The sequence below is a fragment of the Drosophila sechellia genome, unplaced genomic scaffold, assembly GCF_004382195.2.
Source record: "Drosophila sechellia strain sech25 unplaced genomic scaffold, ASM438219v1 Y_24, whole genome shotgun sequence".
In the NCBI taxonomy this organism is placed as follows: domain Eukaryota; kingdom Metazoa; phylum Arthropoda; class Insecta; order Diptera; family Drosophilidae; genus Drosophila; species Drosophila sechellia.
This window is the reverse complement of record NW_022611392.1, coordinates 30,297-43,723: the sequence shown is the minus strand read 5'-3', so window position 1 is coordinate 43,723 and position 13,427 is coordinate 30,297. Positions and strand designations below refer to the sequence as shown.

The window sequence follows — 13,427 nt, the reverse complement described above, 5'->3', positions numbered from 1 at the left end:
ATAATCGTCTTCCGACCAGATGATTTGGTAAGTAAACGTAAAAAAATATAATATAATAATAATTATAAAATAATATAATATCATATAATATAGTATAACTCGAGAACGGCTGAACGGATTTATCTCACCTTGGTCTTGAATTATTCGTGGAGGTCTAGGGAAGGTTTAAAAGGGAAGGTTCCAAAAATAGCCTGGAAAATCCTCGAAACAGAATTTTTCTATTTCCTATACAAACGTTTTCTAAATAAAATGGGCAGTCAATTTTTATCTTATGCATCATATGCACGATGCATTAAACCACGAGTTGCAAAGAGAACATCAGTACGACATTGAATAATTGGCCGAAACAGTTCGTACAAATGTCCCACAATTAAATCAACAACAAAGATTTGCGTACGACACTTATATAGAAGCTGTGAAGAGTGGATCTGGTGGAATTTATTTCCTTGATACTCCTGAAGGAACCGGAAAAACGTTTTTAATTTCATTGCTTTTGGCAATGATGATGCTCTAGCGTTGGCTTCATCTGGAATAGCTGAATAGACTCTGCTAGAAGGCGGGCGAACTCTACATTTTGCCTTTAAATTACCACTAAACATGCAAATTACCGAAACACCAATTAGCAACATCGCCAAAAATAGCGCAATGGCCAAGATCCTAGAGGTATTCATATTGATTTTTTGGGATGCACAGGAGGCACAGGACAGAACGTTGAAAGATATTCGTGACAACCAATATATTTTTGGTAGGGCCACGATTCTGTTGTCAGGATTTTCGTCAGACTCTTCCAGTTATTCCCCGATCAACTGTTGCTGATGAACTTAATGCATGCCTAAAATCATCAAATTTGTGGCAGTACGTAAAGACACTTCACTTAACCAAAGACACTAGAATAACAAGATGCGTAACGGCCATGCATTGGTTTGGCACTATGCAGCCACTTTTTTGGTGAAGGCCAAATTTGCTCTCTTTCCGCTCGCTTACTGGGAGCGTAAGAAATCTAAAAATATAATTTTCTTGGTTGTGTGAGTAAAAACAAGAGACGAGAACGCGTATATGTGTGCGTGTTGTGCTAGAAGACGATTTTCGTGCCGAAATCAATTCTGATCGAAGAAACTAATTTACATATTTGGAGTTGTGGCCAATTTCGTAGCAATATGACGATGGCGCGCTATTCTTCCCACTCAAAATAATTTATAAAAAATAATAATACGTAGTAGAAAATAAAAATTAATAAAATAAATAATAATATTAAAACTGCTTATTGCAAAAGTCATATCTGGAGGCACGAAGTGCGGACACAAGCACTCAACAATCACTGCCTTATTAATTTTTGTCACGTCGCAAGCTGAATACCATAATGACAAGTATTCTAATACAATCATTTTCGAAATTTATTTTGTGATGTACATAGATTCGGCTATTACTATTTCTAAGCTTTATTTAAATAAAAAAAAACGTTAAGGCAATGCAAAACAAGAATTTTTCGCATGGTGTCAATTAATAAAAAATAATATAGATTTAAAGTCAACGAACTTCTAAGGTGAAGGGCATATTTTGTCAAATTTACAATGGATGAGCATACGTGTGCACACATACAGTTGTCTGCTGTTACTGTAGGCGTAGAAAAGAGCTGCTTGCTGTAGCGCTCTCCGCTCTTTCTCTCTCGAACAAAAACTCGAGAGAGCCTGGAGCCACCTCTAGAGCCATGGCCAAAAAATCGCGTGCCAAAAAATTGTATGGCGTTACGAATATTGTTATTCTAGTGTCTTTGACTTAACTAACATGCGAGATTTTTTGCAACAAGATGAAAGTTCAAATGTGTTTGCGAAGCAGTTGTTAGATATTGGAAATAAAAAAGTTGCAGTGGACACCTCGACCGGATTCATCACATTACCTACAGATTTCTATCACATCACATACTCAAAAGTGAAGCTTATTCAGCGAGTTTTCCCTGATATAGCGCAAAAGATTAATAACCATAATTGGCTGGTTGAACGAGGATCTTAATGCGACCATTTCGAATATTCTTCCAGGGCAGTTATTCTAGTGTATTGCGCCAGCAATGTCTACGCTGAATCTCCCACTTCGGCTGCTACCATACATAATAGACATGAAGATAACCAAAATTATATTTCATTAACGAAAAGACCAATCAATTATAACAACCGAAAAATTTAATTTATTAAAGAAAATTCTGATGACATTCAAATAATAAAATTTTTATGAAACAATAATAAATATTACGTATAAAAGATTACTTATGATTATCATTTAATAATAAAAGATTAAATTAAATTATATTATATTATATTCTATTATATTATATTATATTATATTGTTTAGCTATTGACCTTTTTCAATAGCTGTTGCGAAAAATAAAGAAAACCGAAGAAAGTTTGTTTATATTACGACACTGTTTATTTTGCGAATTGTTTAAGGCAGCTAAGGCCTAAGCTAAGTCTTTTCCGAAACACGACGAATTGGCAATTGGCGGGGCAGACAGCCGAAATGCAGCGCCCAAGCTTAACGTAGGTAGCTAACAACAACAAACAAGGAATGAGAGCCGTACAGATAAATGCGTGCGAGAACAGCGGTTTGCACTATGGGCATTGCAACTGCTACCACTGACTAATTTGGCTTATAATATTAAAGAATATGAGATTAGTCTACTGCACAGTTTTGCCGGCTGCATGACCCAACATCCTCCCCCCATTGGAAGCTTGGCTTGCAACAGAGTCCTCAAGGGGAAGCAGACACAGCTTGTTCACTGCCCGCCTTATTACTCCGCTCAATTCTCCAACTCGAGCGACGCCGTCTCTGCCAGGAATCAACTGCATGACTCTTGCCAAAGGCCATCTCATTGGGGGTAGATTCTCGTCCTTAACAAGAACGACGTTGTCCACGGCTACGCCAGGCTTTGGTGTGCGCCACTTGGAACGCTGCTGGAGCAACGTCAAGTACTCTTCCTTCCATCGCGACCAAAATATTTGCTGAAGAAAGGAGATGCGCTGCCAAGAGTCAAGCCGATTATAGTTTAGGCCCGTAATATCTGCCTCTTCAAACGACGAAGGCGGACCACATTGAGAAAATGCGCCGGAGTGAGGACATCCTCATCGGCAGGATTCTCTGAAATGGGAACTAAAGGTCTGGAGTTAATAACTGCCGAGATGTGGCACACCAGCATCCTCAGCTCGTCGAAGGCCAGAACCACCGTACCCACAGCGCGGTAGAAATGATGTCTGGTCGTTTTCACCGCTGCTTCCCGAAGTCCACCGAAATGGGGCGACCGTGGAGGGATGAACCGCCAGTCAATCGTCACCGAAAGGCAAAAGTTCTGAACGGAGCCTTGATGCTCGCTGTTGAGAAGTAACCTTCGAAGTTCCAGAAGTTCATTTTTGGCGCCGACAAAGTTGGTGGCGTTGTCTGACCAAATTTGCTTCGGCTTCCGCCGGGTGCATATGAACCTCTTAAGTCCGCACAGAAACGCAACTGTCGAGAGATCCTTGATCAGCTCCAAGTGCAGTTCCAGGTGCAGTGCCTTGGTTGCAAAGTCGTGATCCCCGAGGTGGTAAATGCAATACACTGCGACCTACCCACCCTGGCAAGATTTCAACATGACTTAATTGCTCATTTCCCGGCTACGCAGTTTCGATATTGTAAAAATATTTAAATAGACGTAACCAATAGAAACGAGCAGTTAGAGATTGTCACGACAGAACACAGTCGTGCACAGGGCGGCTCAGGAGAATACCAAGCAAGTCCTCCGCGATTACTATTTCCCCAAAATGAGCGGTCTAGCAAAGGAGGTGGTTGCAAATTGCCAAATATGCACCAAAGCCAAATATGACAGGCACCCAAAAAAACAGGAGCTTGGGGAAACACCCATACCAAGCTACACCGGCGAAATGTTGCACATTAATATCTTCTCAACCGATAAGAAGCAATTCTTAACATGCGTTGACAAATTCTCGAAGCTTGCAGTAGTGCAGCCAGTGCTGTCCAGAACAATAATGGACGTCACAGTTCCCTTGCTTCAACTCGTAAACTTGTTCCCCAAGATCAGAACAAAATATTGCGACAATGAGGCCGCCTTCAATTCGGAAACGATCACCTCTTTATTTAAAAACAATTACCACATTGACATCGTGAACGCGGCCCCGCTTCATAGCCTGTCAAACAATCAAGTGGAACGATTCCACAGCACCTTGACAGAAATCGCCAGATGTCTTAAGCTTAAGATAAAAAAATTAGCGATACGGTAGAGCTAATCTTGAGGGCAACGATAGAATATAATAAAACAATACATTCTGTCACTCAGAAGAAACCGGTCGAGATCCTCCACATGGGTTCGAATGATCGCTGCCTAGGCATTAAAGACAGGTTGATAAAGGCCCAGCAAATCAATATCGAAAGATGTAACCCAGCTAGGCGATACCGTGTTTTTGTGGTAGGAGAAGAGGTATTTGTTAAAAACAACAAAAGGTTAGGAAACAAGCTAACCCCATTGTGCACAGAACAAAAAGTGCAGGCAGACCTAGGCTTTAGTAAAAACGCCGTGGTCTCATTCTACGTTTGGATTGCAGGTTCGCCTTCATAACGCTCACCACCCTGGCAGTGGCAAATGCGCGGATTACCGATTTTTCTCACGCCAAATACATTCCCATCGCAGATGGAGATGTACTGGTGTTTGAACAATGTGACTGCTTGAGGCACTCGAGCAACCTTTCGGAATTTATTAGTATGGAAGATGAGACAGAAAAATTGTCTGAGTCTTTTCCGCAGCCGCATATGCGCAAATTTCTAGACGTTGATACAGATCATTTGAGAAACTTGTTGTCCGTTCTAAAAATACACCACCGAATTGCGAGGAGTTTAGACTTGTTAGGTACAGCTCTTAAGGTAGTTGCAGGAACTCCTGATGCCTCAGATTTCCTAAAAATCAAGATGACAGAATCTAAGCTAGTGGACTCAAACTCCAGGCAGATTAACATAAATTCAGAGACTCAATAACGGATAAACAAACTGACCGACACCATTAATAAAATTATTAAGGCCCGGAATAACAATTTGGTTGACACCCCGCACCTGTATGAAGCACTACTAGCGAGAAATAGAATGCTGACGACAGAGATACACAATTTAATTCTAACCATAACATTGGCTAAGGCTGATATAATAAATCCCACTATCCTTGGTCATGCCGATCTGAAATCACTAGTTGAACCAGACACTCCAATAGTTAGTTTACTAGAAGCAGCTAAAATTAGAGTTCTCCGGTCCGATAATATTATCCATATACTAATAGCCTACCCTAGAGAAGTAAAAAGGTCCTCATATACCGGTATCACATAGTCAAATAATCCTACGGCTCGACGATGACATTTTGGCGGAATGTGAAGAAGGCACCTTTGCGGTCACAGAGTGCACGGAAACCACGCACAACACCTTCTGTGAGCGGTCGCGACGCGAAACCTGCGCCCGCTCCATGCGGGAATCCCAGCCCAGTGCTACACTCAACCCAGCAACCTGGGAACAGTAGTGCCTATAGATGACGTCATCGTTGTCATTAACGAAGCGACAGGCCGCGTCAGCACGGACGGCGGCCCAGAGGTTCTCGTCAAAGGAATGCACCTAATAACCTTCGAGCGGTCAGCTACCGTCAACGGATCGGAATTCATAAATTTTCAAAAGACATTAGATAGGCAGCCTGGCGTAGCAAGATCACCACTACTGAACATCGTCGGCCATGACCCGGTATTGAGCATGCCCTTGCTACAACGCATGAACAACGACAATCTGCGCTTTATCCAAGGGTTCAAGGACGAGGTTTACGCCGCGGGCTCCCCTAAACTTTGGTTCGCGGCTGGAGTGATTCTGAACGTTGCTCTGATTGGTTCACTCATCCTTTTTTTGTCATTAAGGAAAGGCGAGCCTCCATCTTAATACAACAAACCATCGATAAACTCAATATAACCGGGGACGGTCATAATCTGAAGGGGGGAGTAGTTAACAACTAACAGAGCATAAGTTTACGTTAAAATTACTTAGCAACTAAGTAGCTCTAGATAAATAATGCTGACGCGCCCCAACTGAGTTCAGCGCTCTGCGCTAAGAACGGTCAGCAGTGCAATAGGATACCCATCTTCCGGGGTATCGAAATGCGCTGCATAAATGCTGAGTCGGCTTGCCGACCATGGGTTTATGGCGTGATGCATTAAAGCTAGGGTAGATTCATATTTTTCCACTTTTTTGTATTCAGTTCTAAGCGATCACTTTATAAATAAAGAACAAGCTACTCCGTCTTCTGCCGTAAAACCAATTGCATTTGATATAATTTATCCACGCTGAGCCCGAAGGCCAGTGTCCAGCAAAGGGTGAAAATTTACGCCCTCCACCATAATCTGCGTAAGAAGACATTCCGCCTGACTAAAATCAGGACCAAGGGATCAACTATCTACGTGGACACCTATCTGCCGGAGCCACCCATCGGAAGGACCTCTGGACAATAGGACCAAACCTAACTTATACAATCACAAAACAAAACATATTAGTACTAAACGATATCCAGCGGTCATTTTTCAATATGCAGGTAGTCTAGACTTTAACGTACAACAAGAAAAAATCGACAAGATCGAATATCTTAATAAGAATAGGCATGATTTTGAAGTTGACATAAAATATAGACAGGCTCCACTCGTAAAGAGTAAAATCACTAATCCATTTAAAAAGACAGGGAAAATTGAACAAGTGGACAGTAAACATTTTGAAGAGACAAACCGCGGCAGGAAAATCGTTCATTACAAATCAAAATTTAAGAAACAGAGAAAATTTTATAAGAGTAAATACGATAATTCCAGACCAACCAATGAAGAGCAAGATACATAGCACATTCCTAATAATGCTTAGTTGCATATTATCATTTATCACCATGGTTGCAATGCAGCAATATCGAAGTAAACCCAATAAGTGCGAAGAATGGATATCTTATATTCCAAACTGGAACAATGGAAATTCCAACCAGCTATGAATACCATTATTTGAGTATAAACATAACAAAGATATGATATGTTCGAAAACCTAGTAACTGAAGCAAATGATTATCCCAATGTACCACAGATACAATATTTAGTCGATAAACTAAAACGGGAAATAAATGGTTTAAGAATTATTCAGCGAAGCAAAAGAGGTCTTTTAAACGTAGTAGGGAAAGCTTATAAATACTTATTCGGTACATTAGATGAAGACGATAGGGAAGTGCTAGAAGAAAAAATTAATAACAAGTCAGAAGACTCCGTGAAAACCCATGATCTAAGTATGATTGTCGACATAATCAACAGCTGTATTGACATAATTTATAAGCTCAAGTTAGAAAAATAACAAAACCAACAAATTGCGATACTTATATTCAACCTACAACAGTTCACAGAATACATAGAAGATATAGAGTTAAGTATGCAATTAACTAGACTAGGAATCTTTAACCCAAAATTACTAAAACACGATTATTTGAAAAACGTAAATTCGGAGAAAATACTAAAGATAAAAAGATCAACTTGGCTCAAGACAGACACGAACGAAATTTTGATTATTTCCCACGTTCCTAGCGAGGTCCCCAAAGTTCCGATATTTCAAATAGTTCCGTACCCAGATGAATTCTAACCGAGCAAATATTCGATATTCAATAACCAAGTATTTCATAAAGTAATATTAGACAAATGTATTGTTGGACTTATAAAACAAGAGCAAACTCAATGCATATACACTAAAACCCATAGAAATTTCCAAATAATCTATATAGAACCAAATATACTTTTAACATGGAATATTCCTGAAACAGTTGTCAACCAAGATTGTACAAATAACAAAATATTAATCTCATGAAACAACATTAATAAAATTAAAAATTGTACCATGCAAATAGATGAGTTGCTAATTTCTAATAATCTAGCAAATTTTACACAAACCATTTATATCACCAACAATGTTACACGTTTAGAACCAATAAATCACTTACAAAGAAAATAAATGATAAAATCCCATGTAAAACACCACTATAACTTTTTTTCAAATTATATGCATTACAACATTTGTCACCATGATAATTAGTTTGACTCTGTATTTAGCATATAAGCTTAAAAATATACCTAAGAAAATTATTGTCAAATATTGTAAACAAAAAGATGAACATTCGCACCTAGAAACAGATGTCAATGAATATATTCAACTAGTCATATGATCCTCAAGTCTGCGTTGAGTGGAAAATTCCCTACTCCAAATAAGTCACCCACTGGTAGACTAAACATCCGTCCCCTAATTTAAACATTCTTGCCTAAGCCCTCACCCCATCGTCATGTTCCCACGTTCAAAGCTCGGACTCACAATCCGAAAACAAAAGTATTAGATTTCAATAAACAAAACTATAAAAATCTAAGAGTACTTGTATCCAAGAGCGAATGCACTTGAATCCAAGAGAAATCCAAAGACAATTAAAGTCAGCAACTCCAAAGCTCTTTCTCTTCACTTGATCAGATCCCTTAAGTCCAAAGTCCATATCAGAAAAGCTCGATACCGAGGCTTGAATGTCAATAAAATCAGAATAATTAGATGAGTTCAGTTTGAGACCTAATTGTAATTGGTCGGTGTTCTTCAACAAATAAAAAATTTTAATCATTCAGTGAAATAAAATTATATTTTTTTCACATATGAGTATTGCAAACATTTAATTATATATATATTTTTCCCTTATGTTAAATATTTCTGGTATTGTTTCATATGTCAATTTTGTGCCTCGATGTTTTGTTTTTGCCAGATTACAGATTTCACATTCATTGATAATATTTCGAATTATAGTATTTAATAGTATATAGTAATAATATTTTTCTTTAAACCAATTAATGGTTTTTTCTATACCTGGATGTAAAAGTTCCTTATGTTTCTTTAGGATTAAGTCCTTAAATTCCGCAAAAGTTAGTATGTCAATTAGCTTTGTGGTACAAAGTTTTGTGAAATTTTTAGGGCTTATGATTTCAGTAAATGCCCTCTGGAAGATCAGAAAATCTTCATCATTAGGGAAGTAAATTGAACATTTCTTGGTGCACACATATTTTTTAATGAGGGCTTTGGTGAGTTCATGATTATTTTAATCTTTAGTTTTTGAAAGAAGTGACTTACACTGGTTGTGTCAAATTCGCCTTTTTCTATCTCCATTTGTCTAGAGAAGTATAGTTGCGTCTACGCCAACCATGACTTCTTCTATCTTCGTGCGGGAAAGATCATCCGCGACATAATTTTCTTTGCCTAGAAGATATTTTATCATATAATCGAACTCATTAAGTTTTATTTTCCACCTTTGTAATTTCATGTTCGGTTCTTTGATAGTATTGAGCCTTACCAGTGGTTTGTGATCACTTAATATTTCAAATGGCCTGCCGAATAAATATGACCTGAAATATTTTGTAGCCCAAACTATGGCTAACAATTCTTTTTCAATAGTAGCATAACTGTTTTCGTGTTCGTTCAGCGTTCTGCTGGCATAACAAACGGGCTTATGGTTCTGTGATACCACTGCACCAATAGCAACATTACTTGCGTCAGTTGTTAGAGGAAAGGGCTTTAAAAAACCAGGGTAGATTGATATCGGGTATGATGTTTCAAATGATTCGTAGTCTTTACATTTCAGTCTTTTCATTTCATATATATTACAGCACCTTTCTTTCGTTTGAGGGTCATAGGTTGAAAAATATTGGCAAAGTTAGGAATGAACTTGCGATAGAACCCACATAGTCCCAAAAATTATTTTATTTGCTTAGGTGTCTTAGGTAGTGGAAAGTTTGTGATTGCTTTGGTTTGGTTCGGGTTTGGTTTGATCCCATTTGTTGTAACAATGTGCCCTAGGAATACAGTTTCTTTCTTCGTGAATTCACATTTATTAGCTGCAGTTTCATTGTTTCTCATTTCTAAAAGACTTTCATTAGAGATAAAATGTGCTCATTCAATGAAGTGGAATAAACAATAATATCGTCTAAATAGAGTAAACAATCTTTGTAGATCAAATCTTTCAGAAGATTATTCATACATCTCTAAAAAGTAGCTGGAGCATTTTTTTTGGGATATTTGTCATTAACAGTTATCTCATATAGATTCCTTTAATGGACTACCAACATGAATTTTTGTTTCCCAGAGGCGTCTGCCTTCTTGGGGACCACCCAAATAGGAGAACAGTAAGGGGATTTTGATTTGCGAACGATCTCTTGTTTTATCATTTCTTTGATTTGTTTGTTGGCTTCTTGGTCAACGCTTTGGGGTACTTGAAGGGTTTACGGTATACTGGATCTTCATGTTGAATCTGGATGACATGTTTAATAGTACTTGTGAACATAGACATAATATAAATAAAATAATATAATATAATATAATAAAAATATGTATAATATAATAGAAAAATGTTCGAAAGCAAGGGCGTGGCAGTTTAGTTCGCTTTTGGGGCGTTATAGTGGGCGTTCGAAAAATTTTTTGGAAAAATCGATAGAAATTTATAAGACTGATAAAAGTATGAAAATATAGTTTTGTACGGGCTCTGGCATGCCAATGTGGGTCAACAATCTTGCGCTGCGTCTATGAATCTAGATTCTGTATTCTTATTCTCAACCATCTTGCTTTTATAGTTCTTGAGATCGAGACGTTCACACAGACTGATGGACAGACAGAAGGTCAGCCAGACAAGGGCAGATTGATTCGACTACTGATAGTAACTCTACAAACAACGGGTATAAGGGCCAAGCCTTACGTTTCAGGATGGATTCGGCAGGAAAGCAACAGGTATGATGATTTGGTAAGAAATCTTAAAAAAAAGTATTTAGAATCTACATGCTTAATCTTAACTTTCAAGGTTTTAAAGTTCCCGGAATCACATAGCTTACACGGAAAGGCAGACGGGCATGGCCAGATCGACTCGTCTAAAAATCCTGATAAATAATTTATAGTTATATATTTAATATCTATAGTCTATAGTAGTTCCCGAATTCACAGGATTTATTTGTAAGCTTAGTTTTATTAAAATTTTAAGTCCTGTCTTTATTAGTCGGATAAATTTATCAATTTCATGGAGATTTACTACAAATTTCTGTATCATTCATTTATTGTAGATATATTCAACTTTGGGTGACATTACCGCCACAGAGTATGTTCTGACTGGAATAGACTATAATATTATCTCAAGTTCTGACCTTGTCTGCTCATAATATTCTTTTATTTATATATTTACTCGATTATATGTTTTTTCCTATATCATGTCTATCGGCATGGCACCAAGATCGGTTAGCTGGAGGTGTTGCCGTGGTACCAATTAGCAAAATTTAAAGTAAAGTATTCACACTTTACGTATACTGCGTAACAGTAATACTACGATACAGAAAAAAATTTGTATTAAAATTTCTTTTGGAATCTTATATGGGAATATCGATTCATATCTTTAACAATTCCTGAAGTTTCGACAGATTGATGTAAAATACACACAGGGAAGGACAGATTTTGGTAGACGTCTAGATCGTTTCAACGAAGATATAATATATATAAAATATATTTACAAAATGGAATGGATATGTTTTTTATAACGTAAAATATTTTATTTAAACTTACTGCTTTCCGACGATGCAGTTCGAATTGGTTCCATATGAGATGTCCAAAAACGCATCATTCCCTCGTGGCTGGCCGTGACCCACATTCCAGAAGCTTCTGGAGAATCCTCACCGCCAAAGGAAAAGTTAATAGTCTCGGTTACTTCATCAATTGGTATTTGGTCCGATTTGGCTTTGAGGAGGGCCAAACAACATATAGCTGAACGGTGTTCTGATTTCCTAACCATTGGGGGTCCGGAGATTGGTAAAATTAAAGACTCCTTTTGGCTGCTCGGATCCTCCTCTTGAAAGCCAAATATTAAATAAGATACAAACTCATTCCAATCCACCTTAAAATCACGATTCTGATTAATCTTTAAAAGAGCCGTGTATACATTGAATCATTGAACGTTATGTCTAGTTCTTCAAGTATGATACGCAATTCATCAATGCCACATGACGCTCGGGAGTGTTAAGAAACGCCGAATGAAGTTTCTCGAGTTGATCATTTGAAATCCACTTGTGCAAGCGCTCCGACTGCTCCTCCGCTAAATGACTTTGTGTGGATGATATTGTCTGATACTCAACAGCGCTTTTAGTATTTACACTCGCATTAAATATTACAGACATTTCAGAAAGTTTTAATAGTTAACTAAGCCTCATAAGGATTTTGTATTGTATATTTAAGTATGACTTTACTTTTCAGGCCTACTCATTAAATTATAATATACATTATAATATATATATCGTTCGTTCGAACGACAACATTAAGAGAATATTCTTGCACAACACCTACAAAGTGTCAAGCCACGCGTTTCAGGATGGATTGCTGATCCCACTGTTACAGAAAAGGGCGTGGAAGACGGCAGGAAAGCAAAGGTACAGGATAATCGTCTTCCGACCAGATGATTTGGTAAGTAAACGTAAAAAAATATAATATAATAATAATTATAAAATAATATAATATCATATAATATAGTATAACTCGAGAACGGCTGAACGGATTTATCTCACCTTGGTCTTGAATTATTCGTGGAGGTCTAGGGAAGGTTTAAAAGGAAGGTTCCAAAAATAGCCTGGAAAATCCTCGAAACAGAATTTTCTATTCCTATACAACGTTTTCTAAATAAAATGGGCAGTCAATTTTTATCTTATGCATCATATGCACGATGCATTAAACCACGAGTTGCAAAGAGAACATCAGTACGACATTGAATAATTGGCCGAAACAGTTGTACAAATGTCCCACAATTAAATCAACAACAAAGATTTGCGTACGACACTTATATAGAAGCTGTGAAGAGTGGATCTGGTGGAATTTATTTCCTTGATACTCCTGAAGGAACCGGAAAAACGTTTTTAATTTCATTGCTTTTGGCAATGATGATGCTCTAGCGTTGGCTTCATCTGGAATAGCTGAATAGACTCTGCTAGAAGGCGGGCGAACTCTACATTTTGCCTTTAAATTACCACTAAAATGCAAATTACCGAAACACCAATTAGCAACATCGCCAAAAATAGCGCAATGGCCAAGATCCTAGAGGTATTCATATTGATTTTTTGGGATGCACAGGAGGCACAGGACAGAACGTTGAAAGATATTCGTGACACCAATATATTTTTGGTAGGGCCACGATTCTGTTGTCAGGATTTTCGTCAGACTCTTCCAGTTATTCCCCGATCAACTGTTGCTGATGAACTTAATGCATGCCTAAAATCATCAAATTTGTGGCAGTACGTAAAGACACTTCACTTAACCAAAGACACTAGAATAACAAGATGCGTAACGGCCATGCATTGGTTTGGCAC

The 13,427-nt window shown here is 37.9% G+C and overlaps 1 pseudogene; it reads right to left on the bottom strand.

Annotated features, from left to right (window-relative positions):
- Window positions 1-125: 125 nt before the first annotated feature.
- LOC116803432 lies at window positions 126-12,357 on the bottom strand (annotated as a pseudogene).
- Between the last annotated feature and the right edge of the window lie 1,070 nt (window positions 12,358-13,427).